This window comes from Anabas testudineus, chromosome 10, assembly GCF_900324465.2.
Source record: "Anabas testudineus chromosome 10, fAnaTes1.2, whole genome shotgun sequence".
NCBI classification, from domain to species: domain Eukaryota; kingdom Metazoa; phylum Chordata; class Actinopteri; order Anabantiformes; family Anabantidae; genus Anabas; species Anabas testudineus.
In genome coordinates this window covers 12480792-12497939 of record NC_046619.1, presented here as the reverse complement: position 1 = coordinate 12497939, position 17148 = coordinate 12480792, and the positions used below count along the sequence as shown (strand labels likewise).

The 17148-nt window shown below is 41.2% G+C and overlaps 1 non-coding gene across 1 annotated transcript; it reads right to left on the bottom strand.

Annotated features, from left to right (window-relative positions):
* Positions 1 to 10921: 10921 nt before the first annotated feature.
* Positions 10922 to 10993, bottom strand: trnaw-cca. Its single transcript has one exon. It is a non-coding gene; the product is annotated as a tRNA-Trp (tRNA).
* Between the last annotated feature and the right edge of the window lie 6155 nt (positions 10994 to 17148).

The window sequence follows — 17148 nt, the reverse complement described above, 5'->3', positions numbered from 1 at the left end:
CTCAAGAGAGAATAAAAACTAGCTTTTGTACAGAGCGTGGTGTTATTGGTCACTGGGGAGCCCGTTGGGAGCAGAGACAAAAAAGAAATGCATATGGGATTTTTGTTTGTAATGGTTTTCGTTTTATAGGGATGGTTTTGGGTGATTGGCACAAGGGGAGAGGAGTTTGGGGTCAGGGCGTTTTCTGGAAAACAAAGGCCGGCTCACATTCATGGCAAAAAAATAGAGCGAGGGAGGTGGGGTATGAGAGCGTTTTTATTTGTCTGTCCGGGTGAAAATTTACGATCTCTCTTTTTTCCTTTCATCTCTCGTTTCCCACCTCCCACTGCATCACGCCTCCTCCCATTTGCCTTCCTCTCGCATCGCACTATCTCACGAAGCTCCTCTTCCCCGCACACCCCCAAAAACCGTCCCTGTGACATGTGACAGAGAGGGATTTACATAAGCACAAACAAGCGCAGGTACAAACACTGGCCCTCATAATCCCACCAAAGCCTGGCTCTCTTGTTGTGTCTGCGCCTCCATGAGCCATTCTCCCGGTCTCTGTCACCGCCTTTTATGTTTTTTATGGGTTTTTTTTTGCACGTCCCCTGTCTTCCACACCCACTCTTCACCTGTTATCTTTTTCCTTTCATTCTCTTGTTTGTCTTTATTGCTCTCCACTGCACTTTTCCCCATGTGCTCTGCACCTCTCTGGCTCTTTCTCCTTGCCTCAGGCCAGATATTAAAGGATCAATGAGAATCTCCTTTCCATCACCTCTGAGGTGCACACCTGTGCACAGTCACCCACGCCCCCCCCCCCCTTGATACGCACACAAACACACAAATGTGAACAAGCACACGCATGAACCTTTAAAAAGCAGCAGGAAGTGACTTATAAGGGAGGTCGACCGTGTCGGCGCTGACACATCATCACACACGTTCATGACTCTCACTACGTGGGGGAAAGGGTTAACACTGACGGAGACATGACACACACAGTATATGTACACACACGAGGCCGCACGTTTTCTATGTTCAGTAAGCAAAGACTGAGGGGCCGCCGGTAGTTAACAAAGACTGCTCTGTGTGTGTGTGTGTGTGTGTGTGTGTGTGTGTGTGTGTGCCCCTGTGTGGGCTTGCAAATTCAGCACGTGTGTGAATCATTATCTCTATGTGTCAGAACTTCGTTGGAATGAGGCTTGTCATGCATCGCTATCTAACAGCCATCGCTCATATTTGTCTTCTCTCTTTCTCTTTCTGTCTGTCTCTCTCTGTCAGTGAAGCAGAGACAAATTGCTGTTACTAATACGTAACAGGATAGCCGAGTCCTGTTAGTATGACTTAGCTGGCAAGCCCTCCGATAGGAACTGATACTGTGAGTGACAAGGCCTCGACATTACTGGCTCATTCGGTCTATCGGACAGCTGATGACAGAGCAACGCTCCGCTCTTCAGACGGGCCTGCCTGTCTGATTGGCAGGTTATGATCTAATACAAGACTTATGGTCTACAGAGGAGTTGATGCGAGGGCCATCTTGTAGAAAAACTTTTATTTGCTCTTGGAGAGAACGTCTTTTCCTTTTGCCTCTGGCTCTTTCACCAACATTTGAGGAAATTCCTCAGTTGTCTCTGAGGTCATGTGTTCCTGTGCCTCATGTTATCATTTCTTCATCTTGAGTAATAGTAAGAACATATTAAAACAGTTTGGAATCATTAAAACCACTGCACACGTTCAGCTTTCCATTTCTATAATCTTGCTGACTCACAGCAGAACCATCAGGCACAAATTCAAATAATTAGCATTTCGCTCCCTGACACAAATGACATTACCAACAATATTTCCTTTGACCACTGAGAGTTCATTCAGCATCTTCTGGGGCTCAAAAGGCTTTTCACAACTCTTTTAACATATACAGTGCTACCAAGTCTCCACAGAGTCTTGGTGTGGAAGACAAATATCTTTTTCTTTGGAAAGTAATGTTCTTAACAACATCAATTTTAATACTGTTTAAACACTTTTAGTGGACTATTTTACTCCAACTTGAGTAATGAATGTGTGGTACAGTATTTATCATAGGTGAGGACTTTAACTTGAGTATTGACACCGTACTCGTATCACCTCTGTTTTTAAGATGTGGTACTCTTTGTAGTGTTTTTGTGCTCAGTCATTCTTGTTTTTTGTCTCTTTTCCACTGTTCTGTCTCTATTCTTCTGGCTTTGTATTGTTTTGTAGGTGTTTAACCAACTTTACTGAATGTAAGGTCACTTAAACTCTTGGGTCAGTGGGCTTTTGTCCCATCAGCTGTCAGTCATCTGTCCATGACAGTAGTACTCCCCAAGACCTGCAAACAGACAGGTGTTTAGAAATGCCCCTTTATCTCTAATCTCCTTTATTAACCATTAATTTTAAGAATTGTGTAGTAAACATCCAGTACGCTCCCTGCACAGGCTTTAGGTGACTGAAAAGAGGAACAAAGAACATTTGACCACACAAGTGCACTGTGAACAAGTGCACATTTGACTCTTTGCCAAAATGTCTAGATAAAGGTCTTAGAAATGCAAGTATGAAATAAAAGTATTTTGGTAAGAAACATCTAGCTAGAAATTATGCTTTTGATAATATGTCGACCATGAAGTCAGTTTGGATTGTCGTTTTCTTTCCAGTAACAGTGACGTGATCTCATATTACACTACTGAAAGTTATATCTACAAATATCACAGTATTTACTGTACAGCCTTTGTACCAAACTGACAAAAAACATTATTTTTCAGAAACAAAACTGAATTAATTCAGACTGATGACCATAACGTAAACCTATATTTGACAAACACAGGAAATCTTGTTGTTTCTATACTGAGGAACATTCAAGACTTAAAAAACTTTATTAATCCCAAAGGGAAATTGCTTTGCCTTGTTGCAGATGCTGTCTGATAATAAAAAAAAAGGAAAAAGGAAAGAGCCGCCCTAACATATATAAAAATAACTTGGGCATGTGTTAACAAGTACAAAACAAATCTAGTTTAAAGATGAACAGATTACAGTGAACAGCAACAACAGAGTGACATAAATAATGATCATAAAACTTCCCAATGCAAAAATTCAAGTAATAAATACGTTCGTTAAAAGAAATAAATACTTCTTTCTTACAAATACAAATAAACTGCAGAAGTAGTGCTGTATCAGTCAGTGAACCCACAGCCATTCAATGTGATTTTTGTGTCACATCATTGCAGTGTGCTCGTCACCAGTCACACAGAAACCCGCTGTACTCCTTTAAGATGCACAGATGCTCTCGTTGAGCCATTCTCGGACCTCCTCTTCCTCCCTGTCTGTCTTTCTTCTATTTGCTCTCTATCCTTTTCTTTTTTTTGTCAGACTCTGTCTCCCAATCTTTTTTCCATATGTCTCTCGGCCCTCCTTCCCCGTGTCCATCTGTGTGCCATCCTCTCACAACGGCGCGAGAAGCCATTTTGTCATTTTTGTGCCATTTCCACCTCATTTTCACCACACGTGTCCCCTTTTCTCTGCTACAATCAAACCCTTTCACGCTTTCCTCAAATTCCCTCGGCCACCCCCGCATTCTCTCCCTATTTTTCCATCTGACTATCTTCTGCTCTTTTCTTTTCTTTCTGTCTTGTCTTCACTCTCCCTCCTTCTCTGTTCTGCTCACCTGCAGCACATAAAAATTCCTCTTTTCTTTCTCCAGAGGATTGTTCGGTCGCTCAGGGATTTACTGCATTCTTCTATGCTCTCTCTCCCTCTTACTCTCCATATCTGTCTCCCCTTGTTTCTCTCCATTTTGGCAGCACTACACAGCATTTGTTTCTGTCTATCGTCTCCTTTGTCCCTTTAACACATTTATGTCCTTCTCTGAGCCCCTCTGTGCTTTCTTTCTCCATCCCTCCCTGTCTTTACAAGAACAGATACTAATCCTCTACCTGTTGTTTCCATGACCCCACCTTGATTTTATTTTTACTCCTTAGCACCCACTATACCTGCCCCACCTGGCCTCTCCCTCCTGCTGGGTTTCTGCCATGACTGGGAACACCTCCGCCTCCACTCACTTAGCTGGAGGGCTCAGGGTTGGGCTGCAGCTTCACACCGCCGTTTTTGGGTTGGTGGGGGTAAGAGTGGAGGTGGAGGGGTGCTCCAGGGCCCGAGGCATGGGATGAGGTTGATTTACGAGTTAATCAATTGGTCGTCCGTGTGAGTGAGCAAAACCGCAGAGGTGTGTGAGCTCTTTCATGTCACTGTCTGTGCTTGTTGACTTGGTCCATTTAGGAAAACACCAGCAGCTGTCATTCCTCATGCTGCTCTACTCCTCAACATGTTTTCAAAAGCAATTAGGAAGAAAATGGGGCTAGGCATTCATTCATCTGATGGTTGAATGGCTTGCATGTGTGGACGTTCGTGCATGGTTTTGTGGGTGTTACAGAAGTCCTACCTGACCGTGAAATGCGAAGACATCAGACATGAAAGTACATTTTGGATTTGGAAACAAACTCACAGAAACAAGGCTTCATTAAGTTTGGGCAATGTGAAAGCAAACACAGTTTTTTCTTTGGCACCACCTGATACTTTTTATTTGATTTTAATTTGCATCTACATTTTTTCCAAATTGTTTCAGACCTTTGCCCACAGTAAAACACCTGACCAGTGTAAAAACTCTTGGACTTCTTTTTGAACTGACAGCAATGAAACTGCACTTCGCGGCCAACATCTGGTAAGAAGTGGGACAGACAGCCCAGCTATCATTATTTTATGATCAAGGTTACTCACAAGAGCTCTGCTGTCAGTCTAACTATACTGACATTTAGTGGAAGGCAGCTAAATGTTGACTACTTTACGGCCGCTGAGCTCTGCAAAACCTCCGCACACACTAAAACACATAGACTCTGAAAGCAACACTAGTGAAGTTCTCAATTAAAGTCAGGGACAATTACACTCAGTACATATTACCATCTTCAGTCACCTCCAACTGGAGTAACATGTTCAGATCTGTCCAGCTTCCACTCCAGTAAAGAATAAACTGATGAAACTGTGTTGGCTCAGATCAATCTGATAACATAACATAACACAGGACAGAGGAGACGTTTGACAGCATCTAATAAGTCTGATAACTGACATGCATCTAGGCAAAAGTACAAATACACAAATTCGAAACAGAAGGGGAAGCGGTGTGGCAGGTGGGGGATAATGACGAAGGGTGAAGTAAACACACACATCCAAACAGGGAGTATTCCTCAGCACCTGAGCCAAGCTATCCTGAGGTGATTCCAGCAGCTACAGCCAGGAACTTCCCTCCCTCGTTTTCTTAGCTCATTTTATGACAATCATATTCCACCGCATCCCTCATAAAATTTCATTTATGATTAATGGATGCAGTTGGAGTGTGTGAGCAAAAAGATCAGTTTTTCCCCCTGAGGTCCTGTGTAGGAGTCAATGAGGCGTTTTACTGTACATGTTGCTGTGTCGCGGTCTACGTTGCATGTTTGACGTGTTACGGTTTGTTAGAGACTAAAATGCCTGTTTTGGAGTAGCTGTCCACCCACACTCAGAGGACTAACAGTGCTCTGTCGCTGTCTCGCCCTTTCTCATACACACACTCTCTCTCTCTCTCTCTCTCTCTCTCTCTCTCTCACACACACACACACACACACACTTAGACACTTCCATCTCATTCTGCGACCTGAAAATGGGAGAATGGTGCGAAAGGTAAATAGAAAGCTTTTAAACTGTCTGCGGGGCACACAGAGACAGGAGATTATGGAAGAACTACAGACTCCCTCACAGTCGCACTATCGTCTTTGTCACTTACACTGACTTACATCTATTCCCTGGAGACCCTCCATAATATTAACACCAACAGCTTCCTTAACATTTTGAAGTATGGTGACGTATTTGTTCACAAATCTCATGAAAACACTAAAACTAAAAGGAAATTTCACTTGAGTCGAACCCACGTACACTGTCCTGCCACGCATTTATTATTCCACAGCTTAAAAAGAGGTCTCTCTGCAGATTCAAGGTGGTAATTCTCCATAATGTGCCTCCAAAGCTTGAATTTTGTCACATGTAACAAATACAAGGGCACCTGCACAGACAGGACACACATTTTTCTTAGAATCCTCTTTCTCCATTCCTGAATTTCCAGAAATGTTTGGCAATTTTTTACTCTCCCACACCATTTCAGAAGGCAGAACGAAACCTTTTCCAGTTCCAGGCCTGGAAAGTACACAGGGCATATCCTTTAACTGTCCCTGCAGTAATGTGATGGTATTTCTTCATTCCGTCACGCTGTCTGAAGTTTTCTTTTCTTTAATTCCTTTTTGGTCTTTCACCATTTGAGCACATCAAGGCAAGACTGGACCAAAACAAACTCAAGCAAGGCATGCTTGCATCTGCCTGGAAGGACAGACTGGGACGAGCAAGCAAGAAAGATTTAGAGAAAGTCCCGACTGGAGGGATGAAAGAGTGGTTTCGATTCACATCCTATTTGTGACACCAGTTTGATGCTTGACAGAGATGTGAACTCTTCATCTCGAACCTGCAGAAACACCACAGTGGTCCAGATATCCAGGGGACAGATTCCCACAGTGTGTAACAAAGCTAACTCTCTCTTTCTCATATTGCTGCCAGTTTGAAACCATAAAGTTTTTACATCTTAAATATAAAAAGAGAGAAAGAATAATCTCACAGCTGCCATGCAAGTATTTACTGCTAGGAGCAAGAAGATTCAAAGGGACTTGTGAAAAAGTTGCTTTGAATAAATCGTGCTTTCATGAGATTTTTTTGCTTGGTAGATGGAACAAAGATCAGATGGTCAGTTTCGCCCTGGGTTCCTTGGTTCTGTGTGACAGTCAAAACTAATCCCTTAGCAAAGAGCTCAGTGGGAGCTGAAATAACGAGTGACTAGAATTAGATTTTGCGCAACGTGCCTCAGCTTGATTGACACATTCTCCAATCAAATCAAAGTAGTGACAGCTGGGACTGATTTCCCACAACTGCTGTGGTTTAGGGACCGAGAACTGAACGATCGGGAGAGCACAATACAGAGGAACTCAGTAAAACAGAGACAGAGCTTAGAGTGGGGCTTCTTTTTTTCCTTGACGTCACATGAGATTATTATTTGGAGCTCGGGTGCTATTTGTTTTCTATTAAGAAGCCTCTTGTCATTTTTGACTGTCAAGAGCAACTGAGAAGAAGGAAATTGAAGTGTACCACAGAGATGTTCAGATACTGAGCAGTAGTTTCACAGTCTACAGCAGCCACAGTGGTCATTATTACAGGGCCTGTTTTCTCAGTTTAACATAGATGTTTAAAATGATATAAACACAAAATTGACATATTATCACCTTGTAAAGTTTAGTTTTAGTAGTTCTGGGGAACGTGTCATTAAGAGAGCAGTTACAGTGACTCCAAATGCCAAAACAATGAGCTGCAACTCAGTAAAATGCTCTGTGGAGCTGAACAGACCTGCAGAGTTCTTTGGGGCCCAAGAAGACCAAGTACTGCAACAGCTAGATAAGACCAGATGCAGGTCCACTTTTTGGCACAGGCCATACAGACAGTTGAATATGGCACCACCAGCTGGTGGGCAGCCAACACAGCCAACATCCAGATTCCTTATATTGGTAGAAAATAACAAAACAAAACGTGGCCTGACATCTTTAAAAACTTGATTTTCTTTAGGAGCGCTGTATGAGTGACAAATCTCAGAGCATGCAATGTTACGTTCCCATTATCTGCACACCAGCTACAAACATTTCATATGAATCAGTGAATAACCAGGAGGAAATGTGAAAATAAGAACTGCAAACATAGCAAAGCCAAAAGTAATGAAGCTAGCCATAAGAAGGCCAACAGGGCACCCCCACATTCCTAAGACCAAAATTATGACCCACATATCATAACCTAGATACTTACTATAGATAATAATCACAAGTCATGTAGTCAACGACTTGATAAGATCAACAAAATGAACCCTAGAATGATGAAGACTGAGGCTGCTCTGAAATTAAAGTAATGTCAGGTGGCAGCAAATCCAGACATGCTGATACAGCTACTGCCACAAAATCCAGATGTTTGCGGCAACGATGACAGCTGTCAAAATTGTCCCAGTGTGTTCACGCTCACGTCCCTGCTTTTGGACCTAAAGAGTACATTGAAAGTCAAAGTAAATAAGTGTATTAGCCTATAAAATGTAGTCTGCAATAAAAACCTTAGGCACTCCTCAAACTGATCTGAAAGATACATGGTCTCATAACACACCCAAAGGGGTGTGATTTATATGGTATGATATGGATAAAAACAATAACCAGTTTGTTAAAAGTGATTAAACTTCCACGCAAAGGGTTGGATCACAACACTCAAAACACACAACCATGGTCTGACAAGCTGGGAGAAGTGAGGGTCTAGCAAAAGAGAAGAGGTGGGACTCCTGGAAACTCGGCACTGTAGAGCTGTGTGCTGACACCAAGACCAACTGGGTAGTTGGTCAGTCACTGTCGTAGGACTGCTGATGTGCTGGGTGATTGTCTTTCTTTACAGGTATTAAATACAAGAAGAGTGTGTGAGTTCGAGGCACCTGCCTGACCTAGAGTGACCCCTGAAAGTAAAATAACAAAATAATCCTTCCTGTTTTTATTGAACAAAGCCCAAAACTGATCATACTGTATATACTGAATACAGTACTCTTCAAAAGATTTCTTTTTCAAGATTCAAGATTAAAAAAACTTTTATTAATCCCAGGGGGAAATTGCTCTAACAAGATCATTCCCTGATCAAGCTTCTTCGGACTACAGAAGAAACAGCTCGGCATCCAACAGCAGATAATAAACTGTATCCTGTGCTGCACAACTTGTAAAGTCATTTGAGGCAAATTTGTAAATTGTGCTGTTGGGCTGTATAAAACTGACTTGTGATGTAGTTGAATGAAGAAATGAGACCAAGGCGAAGGTTTTATTTGAAGCACATCGGGGCCTGTTCTCTGACACATATGATTTCAATAAAGGTCAGAGTTTAAAGTTTGACTCAATCACTGTTGATTTGATCCTAGTGATGAGGTCTCGGTTTTCTTTAAATCCTGAATTTACCGAGACGTCTCGAGGCCCCTTCGAAGTCACAACAGAGAACTTGGAGTTTGGGATTTCGTAATTTTTTCCCTCTGCTGCAAATTCTGAAAAGACCAGAGAAGAAAGACGGGAATTCAGCTGTGACTGTAAATAGACACGTGACGAGTGTAAAGAATGGGGAGACGCAAGCTGAGGGTTAAATCAGGAACTATCAAACATCTACCACGAACATGTATTTTCCTTGACCTATGTGGGAACCATCTTTGCTTCTCCTTCTCTTAAGCTCTTGATGGAGTTTTATTAAAGTATGCTTTTAAGTTAATGCACGATCTTATCACGCATCTTTACTCAGCTCAGCTCCTCTCTCGGCCTCTCTCGCTTCATTTATTATCACTTCTAATCTTCTTCTTCCTTCCACTGTCTCCCACTGCTTCCCAATCCACAGTCTCCCTCACTCACACACACACACACACACACACACACACACACACACACACACACACACACACACACACACACACACCTTTTCCATCTCCCTCTGCTTTTCTCTGTCTGATTTACTCAGCCTGCTTCAAGGCACTCATTATCTACTTGAAGTAATGGAGTTCCTTAAAAGGCAGAAATAGAAGAAGGGCAAGAGGAGAGGGGTAAGACTTGAGGCCTGAGCCACTCAGACCTCCACCGATTCTCTCCTCTTCCTTTAGTCCACCTTTTGTTTTGCCTTTCACTCCCATCCCTCCGTCCAGAGTTAGTGTTACACCAGTAGCCCTGTGTCTGTCTCCATTCGCCTTGTTCATGTTTTCTTTTCCTGGATCATTCATCATGTGCTGTCGCCGGCGGTTGTGACTCTGTCATGTAATTATCTCATATTTATGCGAATATGCTTGTCCTGTACTAGTGCTGTATTGGTTTTATGCACACTCAGGCTTTCTTTGACTCCATGCCCTTGGCTTAAAGAGCTTCATGTCATAATTCAAGCCAGAGACAGACGTGATTGGCCCACAGGCCCAACGGCACAGTGGGATCTCTTTGATTTTACACCACTCTCAGTGGTGGCTGTCATTTTCACACAGCAGGGGTCCCTGTGGGAAAAAAAAATGAACACGCTAATTAATTTTAGGCACCTCTTCGCCTCACAGCGTACAAATGCACCAAAAGCAATTTGGCGGATACTTTTTATTATCGGTCTCTCAGAATTGTGCAAACATACAGTTTCAATTTGAGGAGCCACAGCAGGAGTCTAACCCATAACCACAGCACTGCTGGTACCGTGCTCGGCCCACTGAGCTTCAGAGCAGGAGCGTGCAGAGAAACAGTAGGGAGGGTAATCATGACCCACACTCACTGCCCTCAAGGTCCAAATGTCCCTCAAACAGTAAGGTAACTCAAGCCACATTCAACCTGAGCTCCATTTGCTCCATCTTCTTTCAATTCAGATCAAACTCTTATTTGGTTATAATAAATATCGTCTAATGTGAATCTTTCCCAAACTCCCACAGCCTGCTTCTTCTATCTCAAAAAGGTTTTCAGGTCAAACTGAAATGTAAAATGTATGTTTTTGAAAATTAAAGCTTTAAAACAGAAATTTTTCACATTTTTCCATTTTTCAAAAGTAAATTTAATAATTTTTTTTATCACCTCATGATGTAGAACAACATATGTGCTTTAAAGCATAGTTTTCTCTTTGCAGCAGCTCACTGACGTCTCACTAATTAAAAGGAGCTCTACTTAACTGATAAAGTTAGTCATGTGGCGGACGCTCTCATCCAAAGCATGATAATGCTGTTATGTATTCTTTAACCACAAACGCAGTAAGCTTTTAGAGCACCTGCATATTTTCCCATATTAAAGGGATGGTTAAAGTTTGACCCTGACGTGATTTGAACACGCAACCTTCTGATCTGGAGTCAGACGCGCTACCGTTGCGCCACAGAGTCACTGACAGCCTCTCAGCCCATATTGCCCAGGTTATCCATCTATTAGCAATTAAAAAACTTTTTGTAATTCTACAGGAACATTGGAATTCAAGCATGAATCATTTAGCATTTACAGTGGCAATGTTTTAACAACATGCAAATTGAGCAAGTCAACAATTCAAATACCTAAACAGAGAAATACAAATTGACAGGAGTGCTCAGATCATGGTGGTCTAAGCATCTGCCTGTGTGGGTGATTAATTTAAATTAATTAACACTGATTAATTAACCACTCTAATTACAGTCTAGCATTGCAATCATGCCAGATAAATAAATGAATGTGCTTAAATTTTGGGGGTTCATGTAATAATAAGTTTAATAGTTTTGGCCGATTAAACGCAGTCAAAAAAAGAACATTTTTGCTTTTTTTTTTTTTTTTTAGCAAAAATTCATTTTAGTTTGACTCCAGAACACTTGCAAAGTTACTTTCAGTTGAGTTGTTACCTTGTCCATTGTTGTCTCAATACGTAATATGATGTGCATGTGTGTACTGGCATCTTGAAAACACATTCTTTCGGTGCTTTTGGATTGAAGGGCCACTCCCACATAAGAAAGATGAAGCTCTGCAGTGAAGCAGCTGATGAGACATTAGACAGAATTGGTTTAACAAGTAATAATGGGAAACTATGTTCCAAGTTGGATAAAGCAAGAGGCTTTTATAAGGCTTAGTGAATGAGGAGCAGAAAAGCGTCCAAGTTACTGGAGGGAACGAGAGGCTGGAACCAAGGAGATGTGTCAAAAAGATGTATTCATGCATTGTTTTCTGTGTTGGAGGAGAGCACTGGATCACATTAAGGAGAAAGCTCCTGCTCCAAATCTTAACGGGGGTAAATAACCACACTGGAGACTGTTTTGTTTCAGCCCACAGTTCTGTTTCCTAAATGACTAGCCAGTAGTTAGAGAGGTTAAATAGACCTCTATTGTAAAATGTGGCACCATGCTGCTTTTATAGGCTTCTGTTGCCCTCCTGTGGTGAGCAGCCAGCGCTACTGGCTACTTAGCTGCTCATGACTTCTCAGGAGCTGTGAGACCACCTGTGTGTAGTTTCGAGCTGGGAAGAATGATGTGTTATGGTCTTCTGCTAATGGAATCATGGGATTAGATATGTTTTATGTTTCAGGTGCCGAGAGACTTGCCCGCTTCCCTGCCAACCCACCACCATCCTCACATTAATGAAAATTAAGAACACATTGAGTTTGTCTGAGTGTGTGTGTGTGTGTGTGTGTGTGTGTGTATGTGTTCACTGATTGCTGTCTGGACCTTATTTAAGTAGAAACAGATTGAAGAATGATAATTAGGTCTAATAAGATGGAATTTTCCCTATGTATGTCAAACAGCAGCCGCATCATAGGGCTACTTTTAGAGGGGCTTCAGGTCAACTGCAAACACACACTTGTACACAGACACAGATACGAAAGGAAATATGAGGCCTAATAATCTTTCCTTATTATCAACAAGAAAAATAAAGCTTTTAAATATATAGATAATGTGGGTTCTGCTGTCAACTCAATAAGTCCCTGCACTCAAACTCTTTGTCGTATAACCCCCCATAAAAACACAACTTCTGGTTTTTACTGTTCAGCTTTTAAACATTAAATGTGTAACATACAATGTGTTAATAGCAGAGGTTTGGAGGTGCTGGTCTGTGCATTTTCTTATCTTTGGTCAAAAGAACCCACATTTTAACTATGTTAACTGAATTAAGATATGTTTGGAATTGAAACCTAAAATACTAGACTTGGTTTTTCACGAGCCAGTTTACAATTACTGTCCATTTTATTAGATACACCTTTACAGTCTAAAACAATCCAATACAGCAGCTCTGCCATGAATTCTACATTTAGTAGGTTATAATTCACCACTTCTTTTTGGAACAGTCAGAAAAGTGCTGACTATATGTTTATTTTTGAGGTCATGGGGTGATGGAGTGGTTCTGGAGTACTGGTGTTTCTAATGTTGTGGCCACATTGTTTAAGAAAATAAGGTGGCCAAATCATTAGAAACACATGCTAATATAATGCACTGTGACAGTGCCACTCCACCAGGCACACTGGTTCCATGTTTGATACGTCCCTTCTGCTTACTAAAGATACCATAGATATGAAAGTGATATTGTTTTTCTCAGCAAGACTGCAAAATGGCAAACTTTTGTTGTAAACTTTACCACATTGTTTTTCACATTTAGCACAGTTGGAAGTATAACAAGACATTTCAATACTTGGTATGGCTTTTTAAGATCTGTTACAGCATGGTCGTATTTCTCCACTCTTCCACAAAAGTGGCAGCGATCCTGTCCAATCTGGAACCACATCTGACCGTTATACAGCTCAGAAAACTTGGCATTTATCATCAGAGCGAAGCCTTCAGCACACAGGTTTGAGAACCATATCATGTCACGATCAAGTGAAATCCCTCAATATCTCCAGAGAGACAATGTTGACGCCTGTCAGTCTGGAAACATTTCCAAAATCATTCCAAAAGCTCCAGGGCTCCACTGAATCGGAGCCAACTACATGTTGTACAAGTAGAGAAGCTGTGGGACAGTAGTGAATCTTCCAAGACGCAGTCGTCCTGCCAAAATCTCTCCATGAACAAAGCATAAATATCATGCAAGAATTCAAAAAGAACCCTCGTCTCAACATCCAGCAGTCTGCAGCCTTCTTTGTCCTTGGCTTTGGTCAGCGTTCATGAGTCCACCATCAAAAAGAAGCTGGAGAAAAATGAGATTCAGGGCAGGGTCCCAAGGCAGAAACCGCTGCTCACTAGGATGAAAAATGAATGCATTTCTGACGTTCGCCAAATACACCCAGGTCATCCTGAAGAGTGATGCATTTTGGCAGTAGGGTTCGCAACAGAAACCCCACTGTGGACAGCAGACAAACAAAAGGTGCATTTATGTCAAGAGGTTTATTCATTGTTTAAGTTCCATTGTCGTTATTGCAGCATCAGTGAATCTGGATGCATCAGGCTTTGATTAAACCCCTATGTCCATAAATCAGAAAGTCTCAAAATGACCTTATCAAAGCCAGAAGTTTGGGAATGGATCTGGATACTTAATTCACCCAGATATTTTCTTTCATTGTTATGTTTCTCATTTTAGCAATTAACCAAGTCCACTTTTCACAGCAGACACTTTTAATTTGTAGCAAACTAACGGACTAAACCGTGAGAGTGTGACAATGAGCCAGCAAATATACCACAACAAACATTATTACACATTGACGTACAGCCATAGTGTCATATTGGAGTTTTGTGATTGATTGACTTGTAGATACCTAAATTTAATAGATATGGTGTTATACTGTCACTGCACAGTATTTTAGTTACTTACAAAACAAACTCTGTAAACTGTAATGATGGAGCATCCTGATGATATCAACACTCTCACACCCCCGACATGGGAATCTTTCATCACTACCACTCATCATATGTGACATGAACTTGGCAAAACTGTGTGCATATATTTGATACTATTAAAAACAACTGTATTCCATTTAAGCGAGCTACTTCCAAGGGTCTGGTGTTGTGTACTCTGGCTCACTGTCATGTCTTATGTCTTGCTGGGACACTTAATGTAAATTAATCACTGTAAACAAAGTTTGTTTCACTTGTGATTTTTCTGCTGTGACAAGGCAAAATGTTTGTTGTGGAAGGGCTCAATATATTCAATGAAATGTTGGAAACTTAGAGAAGTCCTTCATGCTTAAAACCAAAGACATCCCTTGGGCTGAATCAGTTCTGACTTTAATAGTAGGTGAAAGTGCATCAGCAAGAAGACTGGCTAATGGGTGAGTCATCTGGGAAAATAGTTTGTTTGTGGCTACCTGTTAGAAGAAACTGAAATCCACAGTGAGGGGTAAGAACCAAAGAGGCGTGAGTGATATTTTAGATTAAATTAAAATGTACTGTATAAATACATATATATCAAATATCAGCTCTTCCTACTGCTAAAAGGACACATACACTCTCAGTTATTGTACTGGTAATAATCAAAAACCAAAAGACAAACTGCTAAACTGCTTGGTGCCAAAAAGACGTAATTGGACTTATTTGCCTTTTGGCACTGAGAAATGTAGATGAGTCAAAATGGCTGACACCATCTTCAAGGTTGGTCAGTCAACCATCAGAAGAAATCAGTTTTTAATTACTGAGTGTTATTAAGTATATATAAGTCTAAGAAGAGCTTGTAGCATACATAACTCCTAACACCCAGGCTTTAGAAATGAGTCAATTACTTTTTAATTTCCAAACTTGTTAATGTATGAAAAACATTATTTTAGCTTTTTGTTTTATTGTGTGTTTCATGTTCTTAACATTTCAAAGGCTCTTTTTTATTCTCAGCGTTCTGTATCTTGTTTTCAGTTGGTCCGGCCGAAATGTTTTTACTTTGTTGTAGGTACTGATTCAGTTCAATTCAAGTTACTGCTACAGTGACAAATTGCATCAAGAATCATTTCAAGGCCAGTAACTGCGCACTGGAAACATGCAGCTGAACTGTGGAGGGCGCTGTGGACCAGTCCACAGTTTTATTACTATTTCTATTGCAACAACACATCCACATCATCAGTAGGGTAAAACTAACCTGTGTCTAGACCGACGGTCTAAGCCCAGCTCATGTTCCCTATTAATTAAAAAACGGATGAAGCCAAACATTACGGCTCTGTGTTAAAACTTTGTGGTTTTGGCCTTTATAGGTACATTGGTTTTCTTATTTTCTGTTGTTATCCAATCTCTAACGATGAGATGATGATCACTGAGTAAAGTTATAAATATTACACTTGTAACATCCCAGTTTCTCGTAGTAATACACAGACTGAGCTGTGGAAACCTACTTCTCCTAAAGGTATTAGATATATCAGTATGGGAGTTTCTCTAAGGCTTTTTCCATTGAAGCGTTTGTCTAGTAACATGTCCTGTCCAGCAGGTGGAGGTCTCTATCAAGAGTCAAGGATGCAAAAGGCATCTGCAGAAGGTGCATCCCCGTCTATGCTCAGCATGTTGAATTTGAGAGATGGAATAATAATAAGGAATAGAAATAAGGAATAAGGAATGAAATTCTGCGTCATAGCATCAGAAAAGAGTCTTTTTGTAAACAGTATGATGTAGTGATGCCTCGATTGTTGAATCAAACCCTAAACCACACACAGACAATATGTATTATAATACTTGTATAGCAGTTTCAGAGCTGTTTTACTGAAAATTGTGCTGGTGTTACTGTGTGTCTACTCTCAAGCTTCACTATTGTGAGAAAAATACCTGACACTGTCAACTAAAGTGGATATTGCGGTTTGCAGGTGGGGTTAAAGGTCACATTTCCAGGTGTCCACAGCTGGAGAGAGCTCACACAAATTCCAACAGGATTATTTTATTAACAAATTGGGGCCCAGAGTTCCTTGATTTGCCCCTGCAGCTGCAACAAATGTTTCATGACCGGTAGAGCCGTAACTACCCAGACTAATCTATGGCAAATATAAGTTTGAGATGGAAAACTGAACCCTTCCCTGCAGAGCCCTGCAGGGTGCGGCTTATCTGTTGAGGTGTAATGCCCTGTTGGGAGTCCTGAGTAAGCAGGACTAATACTTTTGTATGGAAACCAGAATTACTGGAGAGTTGCTGGAGTTCATCGATCCAGGAAAGTCGCAAGTTTAATGTTCTGCAAACACAGAAAGGTTAAGCTGATCATCTACAATATGCTGCTTGTAGGATCTAATTTTCAGTGATTTATTACCATTGGCTTAAATCATTTGTGCCTATAAGTAGCTGGACCTGTGTTTGAAATAGGAATTAGGGGCCAAAGGGTCTCAACCTTTCCTTTTTGAAGAGCAAAGACCTCCTGTAAAGCCCTAATAAATCCAGGAGTACATTTTAAAAGACTGCTTGGAAATCTACCCAGTGGATTCCCGTACATGGTCCTTATCAGGTTTGTCTCATTTGAATATCAGTGTCCTCATTTTCACTTTCTGCTCCACTGTGTATGAAGACACTTCCTGTTTTCATACAGAAAATGCAATTAATGTTCATCTCACCTCAGCAAATACCACTCTGACTGCATGTTAGTGTGTCAGCTACCACAAACCTAAAGAAGAAACTCTCGTTTCTGTTATTTCCTTCCTCGT